Source organism: Protopterus annectens, chromosome 8.part0 (genome assembly GCF_019279795.1).
Source record: "Protopterus annectens isolate FY-2018-M chromosome 8.part0, PAN1.0, whole genome shotgun sequence".
NCBI lineage: Eukaryota > Metazoa > Chordata > Ceratodontiformes > Protopteridae > Protopterus > Protopterus annectens.
In genome coordinates this window covers 838,030,661-838,047,971 of record NC_056741.1, presented here as the reverse complement: position 1 = coordinate 838,047,971, position 17,311 = coordinate 838,030,661, and positions in this window count along the sequence as shown.

The following is a 17,311-nucleotide window of genomic DNA, read 5'->3' as shown; positions in this document are numbered from 1 at the left end:
TATTAGAGAATTGTTTTAAACAGGATGCACCAGATGCAGGAATGAATACAAATTTAAAATGACAAGCAAGCTAACTGAACGCTGGCAGACAGGAATGCATTAAAGCCTAGAAGCACAGAAACAGACAGCTTCAGAAACAAGATAACCAAACTGCTAGCTGCAGGTCAACGAAGGAAATGGGTTTTGGCAAGTGGTCTCTAGCCCACAGTAAATCTGTGCTTGAATCAGATTAGAAAGAGGCAAAGAAGCTATGCACTGCTGTTTCGATGAAGCATCAACTCTACTGGCTTGAGAAAATAAGAGTTATGTATATAGTTATGTCGTTTTTGGGGGGGGGGTAGGGAGACACATGTATGTTGTAATAAAAATAAGAGAACAGGTTCACATGGGACAATATTATATAGAAATGTTTTGATCATTTTTGTGTCTCTTTGTATGGACAATAAAAAGGACCTGTTTTGCAACAGAAAAGATGAGCAATTAGAATAAAAGACAAAATTTATTATGTCACAGCTTTACTTAGTGTGAAATGTTAACAGTTTAGTGGACAAGAAAAAAAAAAACAGGAACAGATAATCACTTATACTTACATTAGGAATGTATAGATAATCATGCTATTAAAAAAAAAACACTCTACTCAAAAGGAGCGTGAAATATTTTTGTTTGGGATCACTAATTTAATGAAAATACTGAATGAATTAGAACACAGATTTTTCAGGGAAATATGCCTGTTGGGCAAGATTTTAAAGATGCTACATACATTAAGATGGTGAGAATTAAAAAACCCATCCTGTCACAGTGTCAACCTATACAAATTAAGCAAGTGAAAGACTACTGTGACAAACACTTCCACTTTCTAGCAACTCTACTGAAAAAGTTTGATCTCATCAATCAATAAACTTCTTTGTCTTTTCGGCTTTTCCCAGTTAGGGGTCGCCACAGCAGAACTCCGGTCCGCTAATGATTGGCAGTAGATTTTTATGGTGCCAAGTTGCCAGCCCGATTCCCAGCCTTCAGCGAAGGCACACCCATTCACGCATGTCTTTCGGAGACCACTCTACCGCGGGGAGGACATGTAGACTCCACACTGAAGGCACTCCAGCTGAGAATCGAACAGGAGAACCTCTTGCTGTGAGGCAACAACGCTACCGCTGTACCACCGCGGCTACAATCATTAAACCTCTTTCATAACTATTTGAATACAAGCAATAGCTAGCAAAGGACTGCAATAATTGTAAATTAAAGATAAAATTGTGATCACAATGCAAGCAAACAGGATGAGGAATGTTAGTCACAATAAGAATCTACAGTACTTAAAAGTAGTAAGGGATTTACTGAAGTTCATAAAGAATAAATGGAATACAACAAGGTGAAAAGCAATTGAAAGAAGCTAGAAATCCCAAGCAGTAATATTTAGAAAACATGAATGAATGCAAAGCAATTATAAACATTCAGCCAGCAATTTGCTCACTCTAAGATTGCGACAACAAAAGGTTAAAAGCATAACTAAAATCAAGAATTAGGAGAATGGCAGAATAGAAATTAAATAATGAAAAATTATAACTGTAATGGTAAAGTACTGCAGTGCTGACAGGATGCAAAGGCCAAGAGTAATATACAAGAAATGAGTATTTGAGATTGTTACAACTACCTCACTTAACAGAATCAGAAAGAGAAGCATTAACAAATCTACAAGAAATTGAAATTAAAGTAAAGTAGTGATGTTGCTGTGTCTTTCGGCTTTGCCCAGTTAGGGGTCGCCACAGCGGAACTCTGGTCCGCTAATGATTGGCAGTAGATTTTTACGTGCCGAGTTGCCAGCCCTGATGCACAACCTTCAACGAAGGTACGCCCATTCACGCATGTCTCCACACAGAAGACGCTCTAGCTGAGAATCAAACAGGACAACGTCTTACTGTGAGGCGAAAACACTACCGCAGCACCACCACTGCAGTTACAAACTCAAAACAGAGTGGCTTCCACTACAAGTGATGAAATTCCAATAGAAACATGAAAAAGAAGAAGATACAGGAGATAGCAAAAGTACTATCTAGATTTTTTTTTCTGGACGGGGGTGCACTCTTGACTTGGAAAGCAGCAGTAGTGGTAGTTACATCAAAGGAGGAAAATAATCTTATTGATCCAGGGTCATACAGACCCATTTCAATTTTGGATCATGACTACAAAGTGTGTATGATGTGCTTGCCAAAAAGAATGGCACTGTTACTGTCAAGAACATACCTGGATCAGTGTGGATTTTAGAAGGTAGGCAAACATCTGACAATACTAATACAGCCCTTATGATACAGGAGTACTCACTGGATAATAATAATGCATTAATGTTAATAGGGTTGGATGCAGAAAGGACATCTGACACAGCATGATGGGAATTTATGAAGAGATCTCCGGAGGAATTTGCTCTCACAAAAATAGTTAACAATATTTAACATTTACAAAGGAGCTTAAGCTAGGGGGAAGAACGGTGGTGAACTGTCTAAAAAGTGTTTAGTCTTACAAAAGGAACCAGGCAGGAATGTCTACTCCCACCATGACCACCTGCTTTGCATTTACAGCCATTAGCCAAAGCCATACAATGCACACATCTATAATTATTCAATCTGTATATAACCTGTCTTCAGACAGATAAACGCACGCAGACACAGATAGACAGACGCACACAAACAGACACACAGACAGACTGAATGGAACTTTTGCTGCCCTTTGCATTTTCATCCATTTTGGCTGACATATACAGATAATCCCTGGGGTAGGAGGAGAAGCCCTTTCCCCAGGGATTGTGCAAACTCAGAGTTAGTATACATAATCAGCAACAGGTTTGGGAAGGCACAGCCCCTCCCCATGGGGAGGTGCAGGGGGAGGCTCACCCCCTTGCAAAAAACACTACTTTGTATTGCATGTTCCAACAATTAGCCTCGAAACGTGCTATTGTGTCAACATTTCCTTGGATCGACTATTAATAACACACACACACAAATGACATAAGTAACTATATTTCTTTTCCATATTCTTGTTAAAGAACCAACATTTTGGAAGCATATGATACAGTGAGATGAAGTTATAAAATATGATGAAGCTAGAACAAACTTTTGGGCTACTACAATCCACTTGAATATTCAGCAGGACTTGGTTTTACCATATTTCTTTGCTGTCTTGTGTAGTTGCTGACTGACATGGCTGAAAGCATCACCGGAAATGCAGAAGGCATGCCGCAGGCTGATTCTATTAGCAACTCTAGTCAAAGGAGACGACTACAAAGTTTCTTAAATATACAAGGTAATTCTTTGTTAACTGAGAATATGGATGTTTCAGTGCAGTTTAATAACTGAACATAATGAAAGTGCACGTATGAAAGACTTGTTTAAACACTTGGAAAAATCAGCTATAGTTAGAGAGACTTCAATGTCAGAGACTGCATTTTGAAGCTTGCCGTGTGCTGAAAGTTGTTCCTAGAGGGCTGAGGGTGTTGAATATGCCCTCATATTAAACAACTCACCCGGAACGTTTAGCAAAATGGCAAAGAATTAATTTAGAGAAGTTTTTCTTATATTAAAGCTGCTCATTGACTTTTTTGTGCCTGTAGAGCAACATATTTGTGAAGATATCATCAAATTACAAAAAGAACTGTATAGCCTTAATATTGATGCACAAGTTGATCTTCGCATGAGTGAGTTAACTGAACAATTACACCTGTATAAAACTAAGCTATTATCTCAAAAAAAGAAAAAACTTCAGAGACACACTGTTGATTTCCAACAACAAAATGTGTTTGCTTGGCCGAGAGAGCAGCGTAAAGAGCCAGTACAACCTAGAATTTCTAAGGCTACTAACCTCAGAGGAAGTTTCCTCTATTACTCAAAATAATTGTTCTATTAATACTTCAACAGTGGTGCAGGAATGTGCTGATTTTCACCTAACGCTAATACCTCTACATACAGCACACCTTTGGTGGTCCCTCCCCCAAATGAGCAGCAACTTAGAACTACTCTTTCTCCAGATCAGATAGTATGGCCTAAAACACTGAATATTTCTGGTGACTCTGTTTTTCTGAGTCTCCCTTTACCCTGCAAATTCCAGCGCAAGGAATACAAATGTGAACATCGAAGGAAAGAAATTCAAGAGAAGGAACTCCTTTCAGGATCGAGAACCACAAACTCTCAAGAAAATGTGGAATATAACGAAACAACTAGTATGGAACGTATCGCAGAGACAGTTAACAGAAACTGAACTTTCTTTACTTAAAAAAGGTTTGTCTTTTATTCCTTCTCAAAGGGCTGATTTAGCTGATACTATTATAGAGTTGAAATTGTTTGTACGAAAAATAGCTCTTAAAGAGCAGTTTGTTTTTTCTGTGTCACATGAAAGCGTATGTTACTATAAAAAGCCAAGTGCTTTCTGTCCAACATTGTCTTCCACTCTGGAAGTTTTTCCAAATGTATGTGAACAGATTTATAATCTTTTTTAAACCAATAGTGACTATAAATTAAATAAGTTTTATAACTTAAATAAAAATGAGAGACCAGCACTTGAAAATTTACAGAGATATAGTGACACTGTAATACAACCAGCCGATAAAGGCAATTCCTTTGTTGTGTTAGATAAAGAGTATTATGTTACCACGGCCAGCCTTAGGCATAGGCGAACTATTTGACCACCTAGGGCGCCGTAAAAGCTGGCACCATAAAAGGTGCAAATTAAGTGAGTTAACTTAAACTTTACTTCTCTCCACTTTTCAGCTGTATTGCGCCCTCCCCCACTTCCATTATTAAAAGTACGATTCATCCACCACAACACATAGAACGGCCCCCTATTGTGTTCTTCCATTCTCTCCCTCCCCCTGCATCTATTTGATGAGTCTCAGGGGCTGCTCTTGTTGAGCATCCAATCAGTGATGCTTTTGTACCACTGACGTCCCTGCAGCCACCGAGGCAAACATAGTGAAAAGGCAAACTTTTCTTCCATACAAAGCATACCTCTGGATTTCTGCCCAGCTGCCCTTGTTTACAGGCAAATTCTTTCCTGGATATCACCTTGTGGCCTCGTCTCCTTCACTGCAAGAAACAGCCAGCGAAAGTGACTCAAAAATTCCAGCGTTTACCCAGATTCGAAGAAAAGAGTAAAAATGTGATTAAGAGCTGCTGGGTATGCCTACTTTGCGGTACAAATTCCTATCCACTGAATTCCTATTCATGACCTTCTCATCTTAATGTAGTCATCCACAACATGGCAAATCTCCCATTTTAACAGGCTGCAGCAGGCCTCGTAATTTGGTGATTGTAACAGTGAGGTAATTATCATCTCTAAATCACGGCCATAAAACATTGTGCTGTCACCTACAAATAAACAAAAAGTGAAGAAAAGCTCCCAAAACCACCACAAACATGAATAATCCACAAAAGGTACTTCGGAAAGACAGCCCAACACTCGACCAGGCTTAAAATAAAATTTATCCAACAAATAAATAAAAACAAATGCATTAACTTATCACAGCATTTTCATCCCAGATCAAAACTTCTTCAGATGTAACAGCAGCAGTAAAAAAAGCATCTTTTTATTCAAAAGACCTCCCATGAACCACCAATAAAATAACACTCAATCATTCAATTAACTTTAAAAAGTGTTAAAAAATACTATATTAATGAAAAAAAACTTTTTAAAAACATCCTTTTAAAAATATATAAACCACTTTAAACCTGTCCTAATACATACACACACACACACACACACACACACATATATATATATAAATAAATAAGACTAAAAATAATTTAAATAATTGTTTGCAAAAATATTAATGTTCATTAGGTTGAGTCAAAGGCACATTCAAATACATCTGTACTATCTAGTGTCCAATTCCAATATGGCAACTGAAAAAAATAAAATACTATGTTCATTAAAGTGTTAAAACTGCATAATGACATGAATTAAAATATAATGAATTAAAACTTAATCATTCCCTAAAAAACAACAAATAGAATATAAAACTAGAAACATACTAAACAACCATACATGAATAATGTAAATACAAAATAAAGGAAAGGCATTAATAAACATATAAAACTCGTATTGTACACTAGTCATAACCTAGCAGCCCTAAGCTTCAGCATGAGGGCCAGGGAGACTATTTAATTTAGTCCAGGTTGTCTGTTGACTTCCAGGATAATCTGCCAATACACCTCTTTATACTTGATTTTAGCTACCTACCATGCCTGCCCATGCTCATTTCAAGACTAGTATGTCACATGCACATTCATTGGGAAGCCCATAGAGCCAACGGTCTGTGTTACAGATACTTTCCAAAGTTTACCCTTGCTGCCAGGATGTTCATGTTGCATATTGTCTATGCTAGGTTGTGCACATGGGGCTATCATTTTTTCTCCTAGTTCTGACTTGCTGAGTGGACAGGACCTCTTCAGGTGCTTGGTTCAGCAGGACTCCTGCCTGCTTCATCCAGGAGACAAACATTTTCCTGTATAAACTATACATGGATTATCAGGAGAACCTGTTGGGTCATTGTGATGGCCCATTATATGAAACTGATGCTTGACACCAGCTTGCCAGGGAGGTGAGTGATGTCATTGGAATCACCTGCTCTGGTCTTCTTTTGGCTTTTTCCCAGTTAGGGGTCGCCACAGCGGAACACTGGTCCACTAATGATTGGTAGTTGATTTTTACGTGCAGAGTTACCAGCCCTGACGCACAACCTTCAACGAAGGTACGCCCATTCACACATGTCTCCACGCAGAAGACGCTCTAGCTGAGAATCGAACCGGACAGCGCTCTAGCGGAGAATCGAACCGGACAGCGTCTTACTGTGAAGCAACAATATAGTGACTTGCACAGGTATCACCCTGAGCTGCAGCACCAATGGGAGGTGAGGGAGACTAATGACCACTGTATTGTACAGCAGCATAGGTGACAAGGAGGTTTACTTGAACAGCGCCAACAGGTGGTGAGGTGTACATACAGTATGTCACTGTCTAGCATGTAAAACTGAAATCCTAGTTTTGTCTCCTATTTCTGCAGATTCAGCTGTGGTGCAGCATATGTAGCCTCTGCAGCAGCCTTAGACTGCTCCGGCCAATGCACCTAGTGCTAGGACATGGGGGTGGTCACCCTCTGCAACCAACTTAGACTGCTCCAGCCAATGCACCTAGTGCCGAGTCATGGGGATGGTCACCCTCTGCAACCACCTTAGACTACAAGGTGTTTGTTACAGTATGACTGACTTTTCATGCATTTAAACACTGAAAGAACTGGAGTGGCTTTTGTGGGAGTGACCCATCTATGGGAGTGGGTCAAACAGGGGTGTTCCTTGAGTATGATGTGGGTGGGGCTTAAGGGGCACCAGAGCAGTAGTTCGCCTAGGGCGCCGTTTCAGCTAAGGCTGGCCCTGTATGTTACTACTATGAATACCATGCTTAGAGATGAAAATACATATATTAGTATAGAACTTTATTCTGTACAAAAGTTAATTGAAAGGTTCACTAAGTCTCTTGTTAACTGCTTTGAAGAAACAGTTGTTTCTAAAGAACTGTTCCAGTATCTTATAGTAGAACATCCTGTTGCACCTACATTGGTTTGCCGAAAATACACAAAAATCTTGTAACTTCAGATTTTAGACCCATAGTAGCTGGAGGTGGATGGCTAACCGAACCAGCGTCTTTATATGTAGAAAGACATTTAAGACCCATTTTAGACAAGTATGCTATTGTTTTGCGTGGTAGAGTAAAAATCACTTAAGAAACTTTCTGTTTCTTGAGAGTTATGCTGACACTGGTACAGAGATTATGGTAACTTTAGACATTACTACTCTGTTTATGGTTATACCTAACCAAATAGGTTTTTCCTATACAAAACATTTTCTTACAGAAGAAGGCTCTCTCACTGATGAAAAAATAGAGTTTATTTGCTACCTTATAGAGCTGGCACTAGAATATAATGTTTTTCAATTTGAGAAGCAATATTACTTGCAGACCTCTGGCGTAGCTATGGGCATGACCTGTGCCAACAGCTATGCCAATATGGTCATGGCAAACTGGGGAAAATGTAAACATCTTAAATGAACAGTTTAATGTGCATCTAAAATTCTACTGGTGTTTTGTTGATGACTTGTATATTTTTTGGAAAGGAAACTTTGAAAGTTTAAATAATTTTCTAAGTGCTATAAATTCAAGTACACCCTTGCTTAAGTTTACTATGAAACATTCTTGCATTTATATACATTTCCTTAATGTTACCCTGTATAGGGGCATAGATGGAAAGCTGCACACTGAGATATAGAAAAGCATGTTATACACAGTTATCTTGAACGTAATGGTTTGCATCCACCACATATTTTTGAAAATGTGGTAAGAGGTAAACTTTCAAGAGTTTCTAGGCTCCATGACCAGGAACAAGAATTTGAAACAACTATGTGTTCCATTAGTACGGAAATTATAGAAAGTGGTTATAAACCTTTTGAAGTTAGTAAAGCATGTGAAAGGGGCAAGTTAGACAGACAAAGTAGTGGACGCCCATTCTTTTCACGTAAAGAAAACATAGGAAAGACTGCCCATAATAATAGTTATAGCAATGTAGCTTATTGTACGACTTAGTACTGACAGCATAGATATAAAACATATTATTAGAAAAAATGGCATATTTTATCTTCTGATCCTATTCTATGTGAGTTTGTTAGTGCAGCCCCAAATTTTGTTTATAAAAATAGTTGAAAAGACAGCTTTGTTTCACTATTACAAGTAAACTACGGCAATCTAGTTTTAGAACAACTAGTTTTGTTACCTCTATCTGTGGTAAATGTATTTTTTGTAAATACATTGATGTATCCAATACATTTATACAACCAGACAATGTTAATCATTATGTTTTTAAAGTTAAAGCTAATTGTGACACTAAAAATTTAGCACTGTGACTTGTTCAAAATTTTATATAGGAAAAACTAATAGGCGACTTAAGGAAAGAATTGGAGACCATTATTATTGTGCCAATAAGGGCTATAGTTATAGTGCCTTAGCTAAACATATACTAGAGAAAGGCACTAACCTTTGGTTTAAGTTTATGGCAGTAGAAGTAATTTATGAAAGTTTTAGGTTGGATGATAAAACTAATTTCACAGAAGGGAAAGAATTAAGATGGATTCTTAAACGATCAGCACATAGAGGTGCAGGTTTGAATGAATCAGTACCTCTTGCCAGTTCTGAAAGAAAGAAAGCTTAAGTGTACTGCTATGTGTGTTTTTATGACAATAGCCTTTTATGGTTTCTGTCTTAAAAGAAAGCTGTGCCTTTAAATTTTTATGGCTATTGTACTTAAATGTTTTTTATTGGTAGATATCTGACTGACTGCATTTTCAATATTTGAGATGCTGCTGATTTTTTTGTATGGTCTGAAGAAGTGATTTTATTGTGAAAGCGCTCACCTGCGTTCGAATTAGAAGTCTAATTGGATTTTACACTGCTCTTTGCCATCTGCTTTTTATTGGGTCGCTGTGGTGCTGTGTTCTACATTTTTGTTTAAATATATATATATATATATATATATATATATATATATATATATATACATACATACACACACACACACACACATATATATATATATATATATATATATATATATATATATTATGTGTGTGTGTGTGTGTGTGTATATATGATACCAAAACAACTCTGTGCACGTTACGATCCCTTCTAGTGCTCGGAGAAGAAAAAAGTAATAAATCACCAAAATAACTCCAGCACAAAGAAAACGAAAACAGCAATGGTGCAAAGGGAGATGTATTCCAAGCACAGTCTGCAGCACAGACCGGTTTTGCCACAAGGCGTCGTCAGTGCGTCTCTTACTAGGTAGCCGGCATTGGTTTATGTAGCAGCATTTAAAGATATATTGCACATATTTCACATTTTTACATTTTCTTCTTTCCATGTGAATCCACCATGTTCTTTATATACCACATTCATTAACATTATTAAATCTATCAAAAAAAAGATCCCTTATATCCCATCAATAACATTTACACCTAACCTATCAAACATCCCCATTAACCATTGAAAAATTAATAAAAAATTTACTATAAAAATACATGCCACTTTCTAACCTCAATATTTGAACATTACAAGGATGTCTATATTCAAAAAAAGTACAGTTGTGTACACTTACCATAAATGTAGATGTTAGAGTGTATTCACTGTTGCAGTCATTACATTTGGGTAATCTGCTGGCAGGTTGCCCTCAGTCGGCCTGAATTCCAAAGTCTTGGGTCCTGCTTCAGTTGCTGTCTCCTCTTCCAAGATGTCAGGTCGTCAGGAGTATAAAACATGCAGCCAACACCATTTTCTTTCAGTTTGTCTTGCCCCCGATGTCAGGTGACCCCAAAAAGGTAGCAAAACTATATCTATATATATATATATATATATATATATATATATATATATATATATATATATATACACACACACACACACACACACACACACACACACACACACACACACACACACACACACACACACACATCAATATAAACTTTACCTTCCTCTACAAGCAAATACACCACATAGGTTGACAGGGGGATGGCAGGAGGGTAACCTGGACTGCAACAGTGAATACACTTGAACATCCAAATTTATGGTAAGTGTACACAACTGTACTATGTTCTTCGTGTTTCACAGTTGCAGTCATTACATTTGGGTAGAATCCCAAAGTTATGGTTGGGAGGCTAGAGCTAAACAGCATTAGGTGCGGCTATAAGGCCCTGCAGAACTGCAGTAGCAAAGCCTGCCCTGGACTTAAGAGTAGAGAGGCAAATGATAATGCTTTGTAAAGGTGTGAACAGAACTCCAAGTAGCAGCCTCTAGAATGTCTTTGGTTGGTACTCCTCTGAGAAAGGCTGCTGAAGTAGCTGCAGCTCTGGTGGAATGAGAACTAATGCCCCTGGGCACAGGTTTACCATGGTGTAAGTAGCAGAAACGGATGCAGTGGCTTATCCACTTTGAAATTGTCTGCTTTGAAATAGTCTTTCCTTCTGATCCTGCAGCATATGTCACAAGTAATTGCTCAGTTTTTCTTAGAGCTTTAGTCCTGCTCAAGTAGAATCATGGCTGTCCATGTACGTCCAAGGAATGCAGAATTCTCCCCCCTTGTTCTGCAGATTCAGATAAAAGGTTGGCAGATGAATTGTTTGGTTAAGAGCCACACTGGAAACCACCTTAGGGAAAAAAGTAGGATTTGTCCTCAGAGACACCCTGTCTGGGTAAAATATGATAAAAAGCTCTACAGCCATGAGGGCCTCTAGCTCTGAAACTCTTCTTGCTGAAGTAATTGCTAGTAGCAGAGCTGTTTTCCATGATAAGAACTTTATATCAGCAGTAGCAGCTGGTTCAAATGGAGGCAGGGTGAGCTTTTCCAACACATAATTGAGGTCCCATGCAGGTAATGGTGATCTTCTAGGAGGCCTTAAATTTTTGGCTCCTCTAAGATACTGCTTTAGTAAAGGATGAGAAAAGATTGGTGGCTCTGTATTGTAATGAGCTGAAATGGCAGAGGCATGGATTTTAATTGATAAGAAAGATAGGCCTTTGTCAAGCATCTCAGTTAAGTATTGTAATATCTGAGGAATATTTGGTTCTGCTGTATCAGTTCCTTATGCTCGATTCCAAGCACAGAATCTCTTCCATTTGTCAGCATAAGATTTTCTAGTACTAGGCCTTCTGGCTTCCAAAATGACATCCATCACAGCTTTACTGAGAGGTGTTGTTTGTATAACTACATGATCAGCCATGCCGCCAGGTTCAGTGTCTGGAGTTGATTGTACAGGATCTGATCGTTTTGCTGGGACAGTAGTTGAGGTCTTTGAGGTAAGGTCCAAGCTGGGTATTGAAACAAGTTTCTTAGGATTGGGTACCAGTACTAGCGCGGCCAGTCCAGGGCAATCAGTATCATCTTTGGTTTCTCTTGTCTGACTTTTAGGAGGACCTAGAGGAGGAAAGGCGTAAACTGATAGGTTTTTCCAACTGATGGATAGGGTGTCCACTTTCCATGCTTGTCTGTGAGAAGTCCTTGTGCAGAATCTTTTCAATTGATAATTTTGAGGAGAGGCAAATAGATCTATGTCTGGGCTCCCTCATTTCTCTGTTATCATGCTGAAGACTTGTGGATTTAGTTTCCACTTGTGAGGGTCCATAAGATTTCTGCTTAAATAGTCTGCCAGAGTATTTTGTTTTCCTGGCAGGAACTGAGCTTGAAGATGTATTTTGTATGTCAAAGCTGTGCCCACAGTGCCATGGCTAATCTGCAAAGGGGGTATGAGTGTGTGCCCCCTTGCTTGTTTATATACCACATGACTGTGGTGTTGTCCATCTTTATCAGTAGTTGTCCTGGATGAAGCAAGTCCTTGAAGGGTGTTAGGGCATTTTGAACAGCTAGCATCTCTTTCTGGTTGATATGCAGATTCATTTGTTTTGGGGTCCATATGCCCTGAATGCATCTTCCTGTCATGTGGGCCCCCCCAGGCATAATCTAATGCATCTGTTGTTAAGGTTTGGCTGGCAGGGGGTAGAGTGAAGGCCCATCCCATGTTTTGGTGACATGCCTTTGCCCACCATAGAAACTCCTGTTATAGGCAGGGAATGAGAGGAATTGTTGCTTCCAGACTGTGAGAATGCTGACTCCATAAACTTTTTAGGTACCACTGAAGTTTCCTCATATGCAGTCTTGCATATGAAATCAGTAGCATGCAGGATGCTATGAAGCCCAGAGCCTGCAGAATTTGTCTTGCAGATAACTGGGTTTTTGTTGCCATCAGTTTGAAGTAAGTAATCAGTTGCCTTTGTTTGTCTGGCGTGAGGTAAGCCATCTGGGCAGTTGTATTCAAGCTTGCACCCAGGAATGTTATCTTCTGAGAGGGTACCAGTTGTGATTTCTTTTCGTTTATTGTGTACCCTAGGCATGTTAGAATGTTAGAAGCCTTTTCATAAACGCCAGGTGTCGGAAGAATAATGTCCTTGTTCTCTGCTTGAATGAGACAGTCGTCCAAGTAAGGATATATTTGTATACGTCTTTGTCTGCAAAATGCAATTACTGGTGCCAGGCACTTTGTTTTATCTATTGTGCCCAAGGTCCTTACAAACAGCAGAGCAGAGAATTGGTAATGCATTAATCCAGCCTTGAATCTGAGGTATCTTCTGCATGATTGTCTTATTGGGACATGCAGGTATGCCTCTTTTAGGTCTAATGTCACCAGCCAAGCATTCATGCCCGGCATGGGATAGAAGCTGCTGCAAAGTCAGCATTTTGAATTTTGGAATGTCCAGGTATGTGTTCAAAATCGATAAATACAGTATTGGCCACTAGGCCTTGTCCTTTCTGGGTACCAAGAACAGTCGAGTAAAAACCTTGTCCTTTTTCCTGTTCTGGTACTGGCTGAATGGCCCCCATATCCGTGAAGGACGTATCCTGTTTCTCTGCCTCTGCCCATTGATTTTTTGGCAGATCTGGCCAACCATTTGCCATTAGCAGAGTGTGGAAATGGAATCTGTACCCCTGTGATACTAAGTTTAGTACCCACTTGTCCTGGGTTATTAACTGCCAATTTTGAGCAAAAAGTGCTAATTTTCCCCCTATGGGTGTTGCCAAAAGATAAGTGCTTGGTGTAGGCAGAGGGAAGTCACTGGGATTGTTTTCTGTAGGTTTACACTATCTCCTCCAGATTTGGAGGTAGAAGCGCCTCACTGCTTTGACCTGTATGAATCTTGAGCCTGGTATCTGGAACCCTTAGGGCGTCTGGATTTGCCCCTTTGAGCTCTGTCTAACACAGGAAAGGACCAATTTTTTTGTATGCCAGTGTCTACTGAATCTTGGTGGCTGCACTTGTAAGAAGTCTTTAACAGTTTGCATAGACTTAGCTTTGTCTTCCATTTTCAGGAAACCAAGAAAATGAAAACCAAACAAGAACACAAAAATGAGCTGGAAACACCCAATACAGGAGCTTTAATCCAAATATCTTGAGCAACACGCTTTTGGAAGGTGCAATGACCCTCCTTCCTCAGAAGCCAAAAAACAATGAACACCATTTTACAAGCATTTAAATAAGTCTTCTAATTGATCTTTAACAGCAGAATAAGTGTTAATTAAATCAAGCACACCTATAAACCTATTAATGAAGCTAGCACAACCACTGATAACCACAGTTATAAGCTGCAGAGGAATGGAAAAGAAGCACAACTACATACTGCAGAGAAATAGGGGAAATAAGGTGAGGGATGGAAACATTCCACTTCATTTTACATTAAATAGGCCACAAGATATCCAACTTAATAGAAGAATTATTCAAAAGTTAAAAAGATTGGGTAACTTAACATAACCTGATATGAAAAATCATAAAATTCAGATAAAATCCCTTAATTTTATACAAATAATTATAAATGTGTTAACACTTTAAAACTTTATACAATACTAAAAAATCATTGTTCAAATACTAAAATACATATATAGCGGATAGCCATTATTAAAATAGCTGAAAACAGCATATTAAAACAACAAATCAACACACATATATTTTATCTCCTTAAGGCTAAATGCTTAAGGAGACATGCTATAGACACATGATCATTAAGCCCAGGATGGAAATATGATGCCGTACAAATTTGCCAGCATAGCTCTTCAATTTCAAGTTGCGTTTGCCAAGGGCCACCTCGATTGTCCTGGGTAATGTGTTTCAAGATCGTGAATTTAAAAAAATGGTCATGATGTGTCATAACATGTTTGGCTAAAGCATTAGACTGGTCTTGTTTGGTTATGGCATATTGATGCTCATATATGCGTTTCTTGAGTTTTCGCTCGGTTTTGCCTATATAATAGGCAGAACAAATTTGACATAGGGCGGCATATACCACCCCATGAGTGTGACAGTTGGCTTTTACCTTAATGTTACACAAAAAGCTGCCTAACTTAACTCGTGAATCAGTGCAGATAAACTTGCACTGGTTGCAACTCGCACATTTATTTATACCAGTGCCAATGTGGGGGCTTTCCATTTTCTTCAAACCCTCTTCTGCCTTAATACCAAACAGACAATCATGCTGTAAAGGTGCATCTAACAATTTAGCTTTAACATGATCAGGCAAATTTTGTTCCTTTAACCAGGCATGCCTCCTAATCACAGATCCAGTAACTGTGGCCCTGTAGGAGGCATCTAAGGAGTCAAAACCACATTGCAAAGTATGCTTTCCAACCTGTTCAGCTGCATGCAATAAATCCTGCAATTCTTTATTTTCTGTACATTCTGAAATCAACATCATTTTCTGTTTAAGTAATCCCATAACATGTTGTTGGTACTTAAACATATGAAATTGACAATTTAACGCCTTGACTGCCAAGGCTGCAGATGTATAAACCTTTTTTCCCCATCTGTCCAGTGCCCTTGAATCTCTGTCAGAGGGGGTAGGATTTTTTGCTGTTGAGGCCTTAACTCCCTCTGGACTCTGTGAAATAGTTTCAGGATCAGCAGCAGGGTTTCTAAAAAAAAAAAATTTATGCGAGTCAGGGACCCTGTAATATCGGTCAGGCTTACTGGGAGCCAGAGGTAAGGAGTCAGGGGTCAAGCTTGACTCCGAAAACACATCATCCACAATGTCTAAAACAGGGGGAACGGCTAAAGGCCTGTGCTGAGGGAGAATAAGAAAATCCCTGAGCCTCTTTTCTGATTCTGAGAAGTCTTGACTCTCCCAGTGAAAATCCTCCTTCAAAGTATGCAAGGTTTCTCAAAATGAATAATCCTCAGGAGGGGATGCAGATGGTATAGACTCCTCTGCATCAGAATCCCCATAGGGAGGTATAGATAATTCCTGATCAGTGGAGGAATCAGAAGAAACAGAAACCTGATCTGAAGATTCATAATTAGTGTCTTGCCTAGGCCTCTTATCTGGAGGAGAATGGGTACCCCTGATCAAGGTAATAAGGTCTTCAGCCATTTTGATCATCTGTTTTTTAGGCATAGAGGCCTGTGCATGTGCTCAAGTGTCATTTTTTTAGTTTTAGAAGATGCTTTTGTCTTTGGTTTTGCAGCTGTCGTCGGTTTGATATACAAATGTTGAGGTCTGAATACACCCCTCAGATGCCAGTGCCTGCTCAGCAGCTCCGGAGCCATCTGAGGGAGATACATCCATTGATGCAATACCTTGAGTATCTTGCAGCATGCCAGACTCCACGTGGGTGTCGGTAGGGGCCTGCGACTCGAAGGTAGTGGGTATCAGGGGCTGCGAAAGCGCCTCACTGAGTACCAGCGAACCGGTGACTGGCTTAAGAGAAGCTTCGTCATTGGTTTTGGATCTCGACTGCCTTTCTCTGTCCTTTTCTTTGCGTTTTTTATGTACTCCGGTAGTCAGATTGCTGTCCGACGACATTTTTGGGTAGTTAAATCTGTTTCCAAAATACTTTGATGCAAAAATATACAGACGCTTAATAGTGCGTTGGTTAAATCTAGCACAAAACCGACAGCCAGGCACGTTGTGATCAGGACCTAGGCAAGGAATACAGTATAAATGGAAATCCTTATGAGGTATTTGTTTCCCAAAAGTAATACAATTATTAACTTTTTCTGACATCGGTATGGAGCAAGAAAAAAGTTTGCCCAACGGAGTACTTAGCTTTAGTGAAGACTTCGGTTCTGAAACTCAAACTCGAATATTTTAGTAGTTGGCTGACCCGCACTTGCAAAATGCTTTTGCTTCGGGCAGCGCGCAGCAAAAATGACTAAAGAAAATGGCGTCGGCTGCATGTTTTATACCCCTGACGACCTGACGTCATGGAAGAGGACACAGCAACCGACGCAGGATGCAAGACTTTGGAATTCAGGCTGACTGAGTGCAACCTGCCAGCAGATTATCCAAATTTAACGACTGCAACAGTGAAACACGAAGAACATCATCCCTTAACACTGAACATTAAGCCCTGGTTTAAAAAGGGCTCCTAAATTAATTATCCATCTACTCTCCTTACTGGACAATATATTACATCTAACCGTATCATTCATAACTTGTGCCTTTACCATATCTATTCCTAAAAACACAAAATGGACTGTACTGTGCACGAGTGTATGCTTATATAAAGCACTTTGGATGAGTTTGCATTTTATATCACTTATATGCAAGGCTATCCTTTGTTTTAAAGTGCAAGAAGTTTGTCCAATGTAAAAAGCTCCACATTGGCATAATGCCATGTATATTACCCATGCACTAGTGCATTTAATTAGATAAATTTCCTTGTATTCACTGATGTGAAAGACTGTTTTGAA